This window comes from Rhinolophus sinicus, chromosome 18 (assembly GCF_057876585.1).
Source record: "Rhinolophus sinicus isolate RSI-liver-muscle chromosome 18, RSI-T2T, whole genome shotgun sequence".
In the NCBI taxonomy this organism is placed as follows: domain Eukaryota; kingdom Metazoa; phylum Chordata; class Mammalia; order Chiroptera; family Rhinolophidae; genus Rhinolophus; species Rhinolophus sinicus.
Genome location: NC_142518.1, coordinates 73949341 through 73962460, shown reverse-complemented (window position 1 = coordinate 73962460; position 13120 = coordinate 73949341). Strand labels below are relative to the sequence as shown.

General features: G+C 34.0%; 1 protein-coding gene and 1 pseudogene across 3 annotated transcripts in view; both read right to left on the bottom strand.

Moving 5' to 3' along the window:
• COL4A5 (collagen type IV alpha 5 chain) overlaps positions 1-13120 on the bottom strand; it is a 307204-nt gene that overhangs the window by 194243 nt on the left and 99841 nt on the right. The window lies entirely within an intron of this gene.
• Positions 12514-13113, bottom strand: LOC109438320 (large ribosomal subunit protein eL15 pseudogene; annotated as a pseudogene).

The following is a 13120-nucleotide window of genomic DNA, read 5'->3' as shown; positions in this document are numbered from 1 at the left end:
ATATTGGTATTACTCTGGATTCCTTTTTTGACTCTTTCTCTCCTTTTCCTTAGGAAATCTCAAATATCAACACTTTTTGTCCTAAAAGTTCAGATTACAGGGCCAACTGTCATAAATATCTCCACTTGAATATCACACAGGCACCTAAAACTGAACAACAACAATAATAACAGCAAACATGTACTGAGTGTTTTCTATGTGCCAGAATTTATTCTAAACTTGTTCCATGTTTTATTTTATTTAATCCTACCAATGACAATACAAGGTAAATACTATTATTTCCATTTTACAGATGAAGAGTTAGGGAAAAGAGAAGTTGTATAATTTTCCCAACAGCAAATTTAATATAAACAAACAATTGAATCATTACCATTCTACTATCATCTCTAGTCCAGGAAATAGCACAACCCAGATTCCTCAGCCAGAAATTTGTAATAATTTTGACTCCACTTTTCCCATTACCCCTTCATCTACTCAATCATGCTCTTTTCATCATTGTATTCTTAGTGCCCAACAGAACCAACACTCAGTAAATATTTATGCAATGAATAAACTTCCTTAATTAATTATATAAAATTCATGGCACATGTTTTTGTCCACAATTCAGAAAATAAGATTAGTAGAAATTAAACAAAGAGTGACTTTTTGTAATAAAGCTGGTTAATATACCACATGCAAGAATTAAAAAGAATAACAACAAACTGATTTACTTAGAAGGAGAGCATGGTTTCTGAGTCAAAGGCACTTATAAAATGTTACAATTTTATAGGAAGAACACTTTATAATCACAATAAGAAAGTTACACAATCACAGGAATGAAAAAAATATTTTAAGACTAGTTTCTCAAGGAAGATACAAACTTAACAGAAAAAATATTGGATTTCTGAGGATATGAAAAATTAAAATTAAGACAAACTGGTATAATGACATTTGAGATTAAAATTATTTTGGATTATAATATAATGTTGGATAATAAAATATAGATTATATAATATAATATGGATTATAACATAATATTGTAAACATTATATCAACATATTGGCAAGGCAATCCCTTAATGGACATATGACAACAATGATTTAATTGGGTAATGTAATTATGGTCTTCTTTTTGTGTAATTTCTATTTTTTTTTTGTAATTATATAGCACAAAGAAATATTTGATGTAATATAAATAGGAGAACAAGAATATGGATCTTCGGCAACTGTCAAAATGGAGATAATCTAGATCAGAAGATCTCAAAAAAGCGCCTGCATCAGAACCACTTGGACAAATTGTTAAACATAGTACCTGGCCCTACCCCCCGAGTTAGATCAGTAAGTTTTCTATGGAGCCTAAGAATCTGTGTTTTTAAACAAGACCCTGTAAATACAGACGTCATTGATAAAGGGGCACACTTTGTTTAGGTAATGTTTGTGACATGAATTTTAGGTTGTCAACTGGTTAATTTCTTGCTGTCATTATGAATCTAGCTAGTTTGGGTTATTTTTAGCTGTGTGCACATGGACACATTCCTTTAATGGAATCTACATTTCATTATTTTTCTGTTAAACTTACTTTTAAAAAGCTGTTTTATTGAGATAAAATTAATATACAATAAATTGCACATATTTAAAGTACACAATTTGAAAAATTTTGTCACATAGGTGACAATCAAAATAATGAACATATCCATCACTCACAAAAATGTCCTTATCTTTTCAACAAATGGTGCTAAACAACTGGACTTTTCATGCCCAAAAAGAAAAGAAAAAATTAATCTAGACACTGACATCACACCTTCACAAAAATTAACTCAAAATGGATCAGAGACCTAAATGTGAAACACAAAAGCTCCTAGAAGATAACATAGGAAATACCCTAGATGACCTTGGACATGGTGATGACTTTTTAGATACTCATACAACAAAAGCACTATACATGAAAGAAATAATTGATACACTGGACTTCATCAAAATGAAAAATTTCTGCTCTGCAAAAGACAATGTCAAGAGAATGAAAAGACAAGCCACAGATCGGGAGAAAATATTTGCAAAAGACTCATCTGATAAAGGGCTATTACCGAAAATATACAAAAGACTCTTAAAACTCAACAATAAGAAAAACAACCTGATTGAAAAATGGGCCAAAGACTTTAACAGACACCTCACCAAAGAAGATATAGAGATGGAAAATAAGCATATGAAAGGATGTTCCACATATGACATCAGGGAAATACAAATTAAAAGAACAATGAGATGCCACTACACACCCATTAGAGTGGCCAAAAATCCAGAACACAGACAATACCAAATGCTAACATGGATGTGGAGCAACAGGAACTCTCATTCACTATTTGTGGGATGGCAAAATGGTGCAGCTACTTTTTAAGACAGTTTGGTGGTTTCCTACAAAATGAAACATACTCTTACCATATGATCCAGCAATAGCATTCTTTAGTATTGACCCAAAGGAGTTGAAAACGTATGTCCACACAAAAATATGCGTTTATATAGCAGCTTTATTCATAATTGCCAAAACTTGGAAGCAACCAAGATGTCCTTCAGGTGAATGGATAAAGAAACTGTAGCACATCTAGACAATGGAATATTATTCATCAGTAAAAGGAAATTAGCTATTAAGCCATGAAAAAACAGAGGAACTTTAAATGCATATTACTAAGTGAAAGATGCCAATCTGGAAAGGCTGCATACTATATGGTTCTAACTATAGGACATTCTGGAAAAGAAAAAATTATAAAGAGAGTAAAAAGACCATTGCTTGCTAGAGGGTGGGGGTGGGAGAGATAAGCAGTCAGAGCACAAAAGATTTTTAGGGCAGTAAAAATACTCTGTATGATAATATAACAATGGATACATGCAATTATACACTTGTCCAAACCCACAGAATAAACAACTCCAAGATGAACTCTAAGGTGAACTACGGACTTTGGGTGATAATGATAAATCAATGTAGGTTCATCAGTTGTTACAAATGTACCCCTCTGCTGGTGGGTGCTGAATGTAGAGAACTTGTGCCTGAGTATATATATATATATATATATATGGGGGCAGCAGGTATATGGGAAATCTCTGTATCACTTTCAATTTTCCTGTGAACCTAAAACTGCTCTAAAATAAAAGCTCTTTAAAAAATTGTTAAAGTGAACATTATAAATATGAAAAACTTCCTTGTCTCCCTTTAAAATATCTTCCTCATGACTACCCATCCCCCCCCAAGGCATGGATTGATTTTCTTTGTTACTATAATTTGCATTTTCTAGAATTTTATATAAAAGGAATTATACAGAAGCCACTCTTTTTGTCTAACTTTTCACTCAGCATAATTATTTTGAGATTCAGGCATGGTGTGGTGTGTGTCAATAGTTCATTCACTTTTATTGCTGTGTAGTAGTCCATTATATAAATATACTAAAATTTGTTGATTCACCCACTAGGTAATGAGCAGTTGAGTTGTTTCCTGTTTCTGGCTATTAGAAATAAAGCTATCCTGAACACATGTACAAGCTTTATATAGACATATGCTTTCACTTCTCATGGGTAAATGCCTAGGAATGGACAGGGTCATATGATAAGTTTATGTTTCCATTTTTTTAGAAACTGCCAAACTGTTTTCCAAAGTGTGCATCATTTTAGATCCACACCAGCAATCTATGATAGCTCCAGTTGGTCCACATCCTTGTCTTTACTGGGTATAGTTCTGTTTTAGTATTTAAACATTCTAATAGGTTTATAGTGGTATCTCATTACGTTTTTTTATGCATTTCCCTAGTTAATAACATTGAGTAACTTTTCATGTTTACTTTGTGAAGTGTCTTAAAATCTTATGCTAATTTGCTTCTAAATAAACATTATTTGAGGATGTTTGTTTTACTATTGAGCTTTGAGGTTTCTTTACATATTCTGGATATAAGACTTTTATCAGATATGTGATTTGCAAATATTTTTTCCTAGACTGTGTTTTGTGTTTTCTTTTCCTTAGTAGTGTCTTCAGAAAACAACAAGTTCTTAATTTTGACGAAATACAAAATCTTACAGCCTTTTCTTTTATGGATCATGTTTTTGTTGTCTTATCTAGGAAATATCTGCCTAATCCAGGATTTTGTCCTATATTTTTTTCTAAAATATTTATAGATTTTGGTTTAAATTTAAGTCTATGATTCATTTTGAGCCAATTTCTGTATACAGTGCAAGCAATGAGTAAAAGTCCATTTCTGTGCATATGCATATTCAATTCTTTCAGTACTATTTGTTGAAAAGACAATCTTTTCTCCACGGTACTACCTTTGTACTTTTGTGGAAAAAAACACACACAAAAAAACAACAACCCATCAATTCCTCATACATCCATGGGTGCATTTATGGACTCTTTATTCTGTTTCACTCATCCATATGTCTATCCTTTTGCTATCATGTACACTATAGTTTTATACTGTTTTGGAATTGCATTGAATCTGTAGACAAATTTGGAAAGAATTGGTACATTAATGATATTGAGTCTTCTAATCCATGAACATGCTATATATCACCATTAATTCAGGTCTTCTTTTATTTCTCTCAGCAATAGTTTTGTGGTTTTCAGTGTACAGGACTTGCACATTTTTATCTGATTTACTCCTAAGTATTTCAAATTTTTGATGGCATTAATATTATAAAAGACGGTTTTTGTACTTCCTATTTCCTGTATTTCATTGTTAGAATACACAAATGTAACTGATTTTTGTTTATTGATCTTATTTTTAGTTTTCTTTATTCTGTCATCTTTCTAAACTCACAAGGTTTAGGAGCATTTTGGTATTGCCCATACTGTTTTCTACATTGGGAAATCATGCCATCTGTAAAAGAAAAAAAAAAGACAGCTTTACTTCTTCCTTTCCAATCTGTCTTGTCTTACTGCACTGGCAATTTTGAATAGGCAGTGGTGAGAGCAGGCATGTTGCTGATCTTAGGAGAAAGAAATGAAGTCTTTCTCCACTGAGTATAATTTCAGCTAAAAGGGTTTGGTAGAAGTCCCTTAAGGTCAAGGAAACCTCTTCTGATCCTAGTTTGCTGAGAGTTTTTAATCAGAGACAAAAATTAATTTTGTTAAATGCTTTCTCTGAATCTATATATTCAAATAATTATATGGAGGGCTTAAGTTTTTCATTTTTTTAGTCTTTTAATATGGTGAATTACAATTTTTGATTTTCAAATGTTAAACCACTATGCATTACTGGCATAAACTCTTTGGCTATAGTGTATTAGGCACTTTATATGCCATTGGATCTGATTTCAAAATTCTGTTAAGGATTTCTGCATCTATGGTATATAATGAGGGAGAATGAGCTATGGTTTTCTGGTTTTGTGATTTTTGTCTTTGTCTGGTAGGAGTAACAGGACATACCCATATTCGTTTCATAAAATTAGTTGGGCATCAGTCCTTATTCCTCTGTTTTCTGAGTTTATGACAGATTGATATTGAATCTTACATAAATATTTTACATAATTCACCAGTGAAAAATCCGGGGCAGGAAGTGTGTGTGTGTGTGTGTGTGTGTGTGTGTGTGTGTGTGTGTGAGTGTGTGTGTGTGTAGTGTGTGATAATTCAATTTTCTTAGGAAATATAGGGGTATTCATATTTTGCTTCATTTAGTTAGTCAGTTAGTTTTACTTAATGTATGCTTCTCAAACTATTTTTTCCATCTCATATAAGATATCAAATTTATTGTTATGTTTACAATATTCCCTTATTTAACCTTTTCATGTCTGTAGGATCATTCCTAATATGGGTAATTTGTGTTTTCTATTTTCTCATTAGTCATGGTAACAAGCAATTGCCAACTTTTAGCTGTGTATATTTTTTCTAGTTCACATATTTCCAGTTCTACTTTTATCTTTATTATTTCCTTATTTTTATTTCTTTTTAATTAAAGTTTCTTGGGGTGACAATTCTTACCAAATTTACACAGATTTCAGATGTACAATTCTGTATTTAGGGATCTATAAATCCCACTGTGTGTTCACTACCCAGCGTCAGTTCTCCTTCCATCACCATATATTTGATCCCCTTTATCCTCATCTTCCACCCCCCTCCCCGCTTACCCTCTGGTAACCACTAAACTATTGTCTGTCTATGAGTTTTTGTTTCTCATTTGTCTTGTTCTTATGTTGTTTTTTGGTTATATACCACATATCAATGAAATCATATGGTTCTCTGCTTTTTCTGTCTGACTTATTTCACTTAGTGTTAAAATCTACAGATCCATCCATGCTGTCACAAATGGTCCTATTTCATCTTTTCTTACCGCAGAATAGTATTCAATTGTGTGTATATACCACAGCTTCTTTATCCATTCATCTACTGAAGGACATTATGGTTTCTTCCATGTCTTGGACACTGTAAATAAAGCTGCAATAAACATTGGAGTATACTAGTCTTTATGTATACATGTTTTCAGATTTTTGGGGTAGATACCCAGGAGAGGGATTGCTGGGTCATATGGTAATTCTATTCGTAATTTTTTGAGGGACTTTCACACTGCCTTCCATAACGGCTGCACCAGTCTGCATTCCCACCAACAGTGTATGAGGGTTCCTTTTTCTCCACAGCCTCTCCAACACTTGTTATTATTTGTCTTGTTGATGATAGCCATTCTGACTGGGGTGAGGTGATATCTCATTGTGGTTTTTATTTGAATTTCTCTGATGATTAGTGATGTTGAGCATTTTTTCACATGTCTATTTGTCACTGGATGTTCTCTTTGGAGAAATATCTCTTCAGGTCCTCTGCCCATTTTTCAATAGGGATGTTTGTTTTTTGTTGCTGAGTGGCACGAGTTCCTTGTATATATGAGATCTCAGCCCCTTATCAGAGGCATTGTTTGCAAAAATCTTCTCCCATTGCATTGGTTCCCTCTTTATTTTGTCAATGGTTTCTTTTGCTGTGCAGAAGCTTTTAACTTTGATATAGTCCCATCATTTATTTTAGCTTTTACTTCACTTGCCTTTGGTGTCAAATTCATAAAATGCTCTTTGATCGCAAGGTCCATAAGTTTAGTACATATGTTTCATTCTATGCATTTTATTCTTTCAGGTCTTATGCTTAAGTCTTTGATCCATTTTGAATTAATTTTGGTACAGATGATAGATAGAAGTCTAGTTTCATTCTTTTGCACATGGCTTTCCAATTCTGCCAGCACCGTTTATTGAAGAGACTGTCTTTTCTCCACTGTACGTTGTTTGCTTCTTCGTCAAAAATTATCTGTCCATATTTATGAGGTTTTATTTCTGGGTTCTCAATTCTATTCCATTGATCTATGTGTCTGGTTTTCTGCCAACAACATGCTGGTTTGGTTACTGTTGCCCTGTAGTACAAGCCAAGGTCAGGAAGTGTGATACCTCCAGCATTGTTCTTTTTTCTTAAGATTGCTTTCGCTATTCGGGATCTTTTGTGGTTCCAAACAAATCCGATGATTTTTTGTTCTATTTCTTTAAAAAAATGCCATTGGGATTTTGATGGGAATTACATTAAATCTGTGTATTGCTTTGGGTAATATGGCCATTTTAACTATGTTGATTCTACCAATCAATGAGCATGGAATGTCTTTCCATTTCTTTGTGTCTCCTTCAATTTCTTTTTAAAATGTCTTGTAGTTTTCAGCACATAGGTCTTTCACATCCTTGGTTAAGTTTATTCCTAGGTATTTTATTCTTTTTGCTGCAATTGCAAATGGAATTGTTTTTTTTTAATTTCTTTTTCAGAGATTTCATTCTTAGTATATAGGAATGCAATGGATTTTTGTACGTAGCCAGAAACTTTACTGTATTCGTTGATTGTTTCTAATAGCTTTTTGGTGGAGTCTTTAGGGTTTTCTAAATATAGCATCATGTCATCTGCAAAGAGTGACAATTTAATTTCTTCCTTCCCAATTTGGATGCCTTTTATTTCTTTCTCTTGCCTGATTGTTCTGGCGAGGACTTCCAACACTATGTTGGAAAGCAGAGGTGATAGGGGACAGCCCTATCGTGTTCCTGAACGTAGAGCAAAGGGCTTCAGTTTTCCACCGTTAATTATGAAATTAGCTGAGGGTCTGTCATATATGGTCTTTATTATGTTAAGGTATTTTCCTTCTATACCTATTTTATTAAGTGTTTTAATCATAAATGGATGTTGTATCTTGTCAAATGCTTTTCTGCATCAATTGATATAATCACATGAATTTTGTCCTTTATTTTGTTTATGTGATGTGCCACATTGATGGATTAGTGTATGTTGATGGATTAGCGTATGTTGAACCATCCTTGTGCTCCTGGGATAAACCCCACTAGGTCGTGATGAATAATCCTTTTAATGCATTATTGCATTTGATTTGCTAGAATTTTGTTTAGGATTTTTGCATCTGTATACATCAGAGGTATTGGTCTGTAGTTTTCTTTTTTGTGTTGTCCTTATGAGGTTTTGGTATCAGGGTAATGCTGGCCTCATAAAATGAATTAGGGCGCAGTCTCTTCAATTTTTTGGAAGAGTTTGAGCTGGACTGGTATTAGGTCCTCTTTGAAGGTTTGGTAGAATTCACTAGTGAAGCCATCAGGTCCCAGACTTTTGCTTATGGGAAGGTTTTGGATGACTGATTCAATTTCGTTACTGGTGATGGGTCTGCTTAGATTTCCCAGTTCTTCGTGATTCAGCCTAGGAAGGCTATATATTTCTAAGAACTTGGACCTTTCTTCTGTGTTATTGAATTTGGTGGCATATAGTCCTTCATAGTATTCTTGGATGATCCTTTGTATTTCTGTGGCATCCGTTATAACTTCTCCATTTTCATTTCTGATTTTGTTTGTTAGTGTCTTCTCTCTTTTTATCTTAGTGAGTCTAGCGAAGGGTTTGTCAATTTTGTTAATCTTTTCAAAGAACCACCTCGCTGTCACATTAATTTTTTCTATTGTCTTCTTATTCTCTATTTCATTTAGTTCTTCTATGATTTTTGTTATTTCCTTTCTCTGGTGACCTTGGATTTCATTTGTTCTTCTTTTTCTAGTTCTTTGAGGTGTAACATGAGGTTATTTATTTGGGATTTTTCTTGTTTCTTGAGATAGGCCTGTAATGATATAAATTTCCCTCTTAAAACTGCTTTCACTGTATCTCAAAAATTTTGGTAGGATGTATTTTCATTCTCATTTGTTTCTATGCATCTTTTGATCTCTCCTCTAATTTCTTCTTTGATCCGGTCATTCTTTAAAAGTATGTTGTTTAATCTCCATGTATTTGTGGTTTTTCCTTCTTTCTTTTTGCAGTTGATATCCAATTTCAAAGCCTTGTGATCAGAGAACATGCTTGGTATGATTTCAATCTTCTTAAATTTGCTGAGGTTAGTTTTAAGCCCCAATATATGGTCTATCCTTGAGAATCTTCCATGTACACTAGAAAAAAATGTATAGTGTGATGTTTAAGGATGAAGTGCTCTATAAATGTCAATTGTGTCCATTTCATCTAATGTGTTATTTAGGTATTTTATTTCGTTATTTATTTTCTGTTTGGATGATCTTTCCACAGCTGTCAATGATGTATTTAGGTCCCCTAGTATCATTGTGTTTTGGTCAATTTCTCCCTTTAGTTCTCTTAGTAGTTGCTTTGTATATTTCGGAGTTCCCTGATTGGGTGCATAAATATTGATGACTGTTATGTCTTCTTGTTGTATAGTCCCCTTTACCATTATGAAATGTCCATCTTTGTCTCTTGGTACCTTTTTCACCCTGAAGTCTGTTTCATCTGATATCAGTATGGCTACACCAGGTTTTCTCTGGCTACCATTTGCTTGGAGTGTCAATTTCCACCCATTCACTTTGTCCTTATTTTTATTATTTTAAATTTTAAATTTTAAAATAATGTAAAAATCTATATTTTAAATAAATTTTAAATTATTTTAAAATTTAAAAGGGCTTATTTTAAAAAGCGCTTTTATAGCTTAAGTGGAAAACTTAAATCACCAATTTTAAATCTCCCTTCTTTTTAAAGATAGGTATTTACAGCTATTTCCCACTGAGCACTGCTTTAACTCCATCCCACAAAATTCTCAGTATAAGGCATTTCGATCATTATGCAACTTGAAATATTTTCTCATTTTCCTTGTGATTTCTTCCTTTGTCTATCAGTTACTTAGAATAGTGCTTCCTAATTTCCAAATAACTAGGGATTTTCTATTGATCTTATTGTTATTCATTGCTTATTCATTCCATTTGGTAGAGAATATATACTGATGTTTTCAATCTTTTGGTATTTATAAGGTCACATTTTATGTCCCATTATATAGTCTATCTTGGGGGAAATTCCATATGCTCTTGAAAATAAATATATTCTGTAGTTATTGGACTCTATAGGTGTCAGTCGTGTCTATGTTGTTAACATTGGAATTCAAATCATCTATGCCTTCAATGAATTTTTTTCTAGTTCTGTCAATGAGTTAGGTGTGATTACTAGGATCTACATCTGTGATTGGGGATTTATTTCTCCCTTTAATTCTGTCAGTTTTGGCTTCATGTATTTTGAAGCTCTGTTGTGATGTTTTAAACAGACTTTTAGCCTGAAGAAATTTCTTTATATTTCTGTTTTTTTATTATTAAAGTTTATTGGGGTGACAATTGTTAGTAAAGTTATATAGGTTTCAGGGGTACAGTTCTGTAACACATCATCTATTAGACTGCGTGTTCACCACCCAGAGTCAGTTCTCTTTCCATCACCATATATTTGATCCCTTTTACCCTTGTCTACCACCCCCTACCCTCTTACCCTCTAGTAACCACTAAACTATTGTCTGTGTCTATGAGTTTTTGTTTCTTCATTTGTTTGTCTTGTTCTTTTGCTGCTTTCAGTTTTACATATTTCTTTTATGCAGGTATGCTGTTAAAGAATTCTCTCATCATTATCAGAAAATATCTTAAATTTGCTTTTTACTTTTGATGTACATTTTCACTGTACAAAATTGTGTCTGCAAATATTTTCAACTAACGATGATTGTACATTGTTCTACATCATCCATTCTTTCTCGGAGAAGTCCAACCTCATTCATATCATTATGCCCCTGCACACAATGTGTTTTTTTTCTATAGGTTCTTTCAGATTTTCTTTTAATCTCAGGGTTTTGTTTTGTTTTCTTCTGATTTTTTTCTTGTTTTGCTTGTTGTTTTTCCAGTAGATTCATTGTGATGTGCTTAGGTGTAGTTTTCTTTAGTTTTCTACTGCTTGGGTTCTGCTCAACTTTTTGTATCAGCAAATTTAAATTTTCACCAAGTATGGAAAATTCTTGCTATTACTACTGTTTCATTAATTATTATTCTTTTTACTCTCCTGTTTTTTCATTCCTGTTCTTATGGAACTCCATTTACATTAAATCAGTGGATATTACCCCAGAGGTTACTGAGGCCCTTTTCATTTTCTTCTCTTTGTTCATCAGACTAGGTCTTTCTTCTGATTTATCTTCAAGTTCACTGACCCTTTCTTCAGTTGTCTGCATTCTGCTGTTAGCCTACCTAGTGAATTGTTCTTTCTTATACTTTGCTTTTGAAATCTAGACATTCCTCTTTATTTTTTTAAAGTTTCCAGAATCTGTTGTGATTCTCTATATGTTCATTCAGTATGAAGAGACTTCCCTTTAAATCAACAAATATAGTTGTCCTATCTGCTTTAAATCATTATAATGTTTAACATCTGTGTTATTTCAGAGTTAGTTTTCATTAATTGGTTTTTTTTCTCTATGGGTCAGTTTTACCTGTTACTTCTCATGTCTAGTAAGTTTTAATTGCATAACTGGACATTGTAGTTAATATGCAGACATCCTGGATTCTTTTACCTTCCTCTGAAAAGTATTGAACTTTTGTTTTAGGAAATAGTTAATACAGCTGAACTGAAACTTAAAACTCTGTTTTCCCTTCAATGGACAGCACTTAAATCTATGTTCATTTACTGCAGACTTCCAGCTATTCCTTTTTGCTGGGTTGTATGAATCCTCCCCTTAAATATAAAGCTCAGGATTCAACCAAGTGTTTGGGTGGAATTTACAAGCAGATTTTTAAGGTCTCCCCTCTGTGGCTCCCTTCATTCCACAATATCCCCCTCCCCCACATTACTTTCCAACCATTCTGGCATCCTCAACTCTTTCCTCCGACTTCTCAAGTCAGTAAGACTATGGCTTTTTGTCTGGATTCTAGCCATCCTATGCCATGCAAACTGAAGGGTACACTCAGAAGGAAAGCCACATGAATGCAAACTTGCCCAGTGTACTTCCTTACTTTCAAGAGTAGAATCCTCTCTACTGTTTTCCCGCTTTTGGTCACTCTCCTGTGCTATTAAATAGCTGCTATATTTTGTCCAGAGTGATTGCTTCTTATCTCATGAGCAGTTAATTTGATAAAAGTTATTCCTCTCAAACTAGTTTTACTCAAATAGGTGTTCTGTATAACACTATTCAATTATTTTTTTAAGCAGACATGACCCTCCTAAATTGTTTGTTAGGTATGAATTTTATAAACTTTACCTATATTAGTGGTAACAGTGGAGCTGCAGAGTATTGCGCCTTCTTCAAGCTGCACTGTGAGAACCACCAATAATATGGTGGAAGTTGTGACCCTTTCTAAGGCCACGGCTCTTGCGACCTGCAGATGTCAGCCCTTGCATCTCCCTGCACTTGTGGACTTGTTTGGTGATCCACTGGGTGACAAGATTCCGTCTGACAGCATTATGGAATGGATCAATGAGGATGACCTCAAAGAATTTGCACATGGAATCTTCACCAACCCAATAAGAATTCAGGACTCTCAGAGCCCCACAGTGGCATCCAGCTTGCTCCTCAGAAACAAACTGAAGGCTCAGAGCAAACTTCAGCTGGTTAATTCCGTGATAGACAGGCTTGCCATAGGTTGAAGCCTTAGGAACTAGATGTTCGCAGCAGCCAAGGCACGCACAAATCCATTATGCGACATATCCTTGCTTGGCTTTGTATCCCAGCCTGTGTGCTTTATCAGGCCAGGGTGGGGCAGGGGGCCCTGTGCAGTACTGCCAGCCATGCACGCTAAGCAGAAACTGCATTACATCAGACTGCTTCTTCCTACGTAGCTCTTGGATATACTTGTAAGCACCCATCTTGGCT